The sequence below is a fragment of the Gorilla gorilla genome, chromosome 6, assembly GCF_029281585.2.
Source record: "Gorilla gorilla gorilla isolate KB3781 chromosome 6, NHGRI_mGorGor1-v2.1_pri, whole genome shotgun sequence".
Taxonomy (NCBI): Eukaryota; Metazoa; Chordata; class Mammalia; order Primates; family Hominidae; genus Gorilla; species Gorilla gorilla.
The window spans coordinates 118,956,287-118,959,772 of NC_073230.2; the positions used below are offsets into that span (position 1 = coordinate 118,956,287).

The 3,486-nt window shown below is 36.5% G+C and overlaps 1 pseudogene; it reads right to left on the reverse strand.

The window, feature by feature from the left end:
• Nucleotides 1-360: 360 nt before the first annotated feature.
• On the reverse strand, nt 361-3,089 carry LOC101138962 (large ribosomal subunit protein uL3-like; annotated as a pseudogene).
• Nucleotides 3,090-3,486: the final 397 nt, after the last annotated feature.

Genomic DNA, 3,486 nt, shown 5'->3' on the forward strand with positions numbered 1-3,486 from the left:
TTCTCCCAATAAAGTCATGTGACTTTACTGATTTATTTATCTTTGCTTCATTCAATCACATGGCAGATATCATGTATTTTACTTAAGAATATTTGTGCATATAAACCTGTTCCCACTTAGGCAGATACCTTAAAGACAGGATTAGTGCATTCTCATCTTTGTATTTCTGGAGACACTTAACACAGTGCTTTACTTATCAACAACTACTTGTTTAATTATTGTGAACCAATCAAATCAACCTAAACTCTCCAGAAATTATTTATATAGGTTTCTTTTGAACTACTTCTTTCCAAATTCTATATTTTTGCCATCACTATTTAGAATTTAGTCCTGTCTGTTAAGTTTTGAAAGCCTATCTAATTTTTTTTTTTTCCAGTGGAAAATAACTTTTATTGAGACCCCATCAGCTGCAAAATCTGTTCCTGGCATTAAGCTCCTTCTTGCTTTGCAATCTGGTCTTTTTTAATGGTTCCATGAACGCTTTCTTCTCCTCCATGGTCTGGAAGTGGCCACGGCCAAACCTGGAAACAGTGTTGATGAACTTAAGGTCAGTCTTCTCCAGAGCAGGACGCTTGGTCTGCACCATCAAAGGCTTGCGGAGGTAAGCACTCACTTCTTGATTCCCACCACACAGCCTTTCAGCATGACAAAGTCATTGTTCATTTCATTATAGTGGACAAAGCCACCCAGAGGGTTGATGCTCTTGTCAGACAGGTCACCATCAGTGGAGGCATCGTTCTTGATCCATTTTTCATCCTTCGTAAGGTAGCCATGGCCAATGTTATAGATCTTCTTGTTATTCTCAGTGCAGTGATGGTAGCCTTTCTGCCCAGCACATGCCACAGAGAAGGCCACACAGGCAGGATGCCACGTCCTGATATAAGAAGCCTTACACAGCCTTTGGTGAGTCTTGTGGGTCAGCTTCTTGGTGTGCCAATGACTGGTGACCCCTTTTGTAGCCTTTGCACTTGGTCACCTCAATGGCATCAATTACACTGTCCTACCCAAATACTTGGTTCACAGGGAACTGCTGCTCTAGCATTTCCCAGGCCCAGTCCAGTTTCTCAGCCACAGTGCCTCAGTTCACCTGGATCTCCATCGGCGTGCCTTCTTCTGGCACAGAGGAAGCAGGCACATCTAAGTACGGGCAATGATAGAGATGACTTGGCAGTACATTTTCATGCTGTTGAATTCCTTCTCCAGCTGCTTGTTGCCATCCTCATTCTGCCATTTCTTGCAGTACTTGGTAAAGGCCATCTTTATAGATTATGCTGGTTCTTATGGAAGCACCTTTGCATTCATTGCTGATGTGCTCAGCAAAGACAGTCTTGAAGGTCTGGAGGCCTTGAGCGATTTCCATATAGCCACAATGCCCACAACTACGATGGGCGGTGTCTCCACAACTGTCATAGCCTCTATCACTTCCTTCTTGTTCAACTTGGATTCTGGGCTGTCAGATTCTCACATGATGTAGGCCATACCAGCCTTGTATCCCAGGAAGGCTGTGAGGTGGAATGGCTTGGAAGGTTCATCCTTAGGGAAGCTCTTCCCCTTCCCATGAAGCCTGCTGCTGCGCTTCCAAAGCAGGAAGCCTAGGGACCCAAGCCAGGGAACAGTGAACTTCCAGTGAGACAGCACACTGTCATATCCCACTGGTCATAATTGTAAATCTTAATTGTATCATCTGTCTCGATTCATTTTGTCAGTTGTAGATATAACTGACAAAATACAAATACATGGTTTATTTTATTTCTCAGAGCACTAACTTTTTATTGCTCTCCTGGCATCTAAGTACACTGATGTAAGCTTCTGGTTGCTCTTTGGGATTATAAAATCCTAGAGAATAGATGCTATATCTATCTAATTAAATTTGCGTATATTCTTGCATAGAATTTTGCTTATTGATTGCTTCATTTTGATGTTTGTTGCCACTTGCAGTACCTATTTGCAGAGAAAACCCATACATGCAAGTGGATCGCTCTTCAATATTGGAAATATATTCTGGTTGAACTTCTCTTCCATTTATTTAGCTAAACATTAATAGAAGTTTTGAGTAGAGTTGGCCAAAAATAACCCTAGATTCTTTCACTGGAGATTTAAATCTTCCTTGATGTGATTCACAGACATTCTTTATGTATTGCTTCTTAACCTTTGTGCATCTAAATAACAGTACTATTATCTTTCTCAAATTTTATGTTTTTCTATGTATGGATTATAAGGAGGACTTACTAAGCTGATGTTTATTTTTGCAGAGACCGTATGGACTCTAAATTATCACCAAATTATCTTAAAAGTTCTGTCAAACTATGAAAGAATATAGTTTAAACAAACCCAAGATAATCTTTTATAAATATGTTTATTAATTTAGGCCACATATTTTTAATACATTTTTACTTTGAGGTATCAACCAACAGTTTCATTTTCTTTTGAATAAAAATACCTAAAAACCATAGTCAAATATATGATGAGCTTTTATTTCTAAAGTGTTTGCTGAACTATGACACTCAAGAGTACACCAAATTTTCTTAATTACGGTGAATAAACAAAGTTTGAACACAAATAATTTCCAACTACTGATACCCATTGTTACATTTCTCAAATTCAAAACAAAAGTATGTCAGGAATTAAAGTTCAATAAATAATATCTAATCATTAGTTACTGAATGTTTAAAATCATATGATTCCATACATTTTGTTATTCATGTCTACTAACTTTAGATTTTTAAAGTTTAAAATAGAAAATGTAATCTTACTTTAAGCCTTAATTAAGGACAGAATATTCAGAAGTGTCTAACACCTGCTTTATAATAAGTACCGTATTATTTCAAATGCCAGATGGACCAATTAAAATATTCTTTCAGATGATGCAAAATCTTATGATGTAGGTTGTTTTTTTAATCCAAATTTAAATATGCACTATAAGAATGTAAAATTATCTAAGTACATGTTAACGAAATAACTTCATTTTTATCATGAAGGGAATGCAAAGGACTAAGTCTTTTTTTTTTTTTCACTCCTCCATGATGACCTCCCCATTCTTATCTTTCAATTTCACTAATGCTTTACTACCTGAGTTCTTGTTTCCCCATGATTATTGCTGCTAGAAACAGCTAATATTTTACATGGAAAATGAACACCCTAAAACAAAGAGAGAATTACAGGCTTTTAATTTACAATTAACCAGAAATTAAAACTGATGAAAGATAAAATGTATAGAGAAATATAGACAAAAATTTGTATATACTTTATAAAACCTATAACTTCAGCCAGCTCATATGTTTATACCAACTATTTAGTTACCATTTATTTCATTCATGTAGTAGAAACCCTATTAGTAGCTCCTATCTGGATCATCCATCTAGTACATATTTTCCACACCCTGAAGGTGTAAGTTTGGTGGAATTTCCTCAAAAGCATTATTCACAGTCCCTAACACCTTTTTTACACCCATTATTTGTAAATAGCTGATTATGCATAAAGTGATGG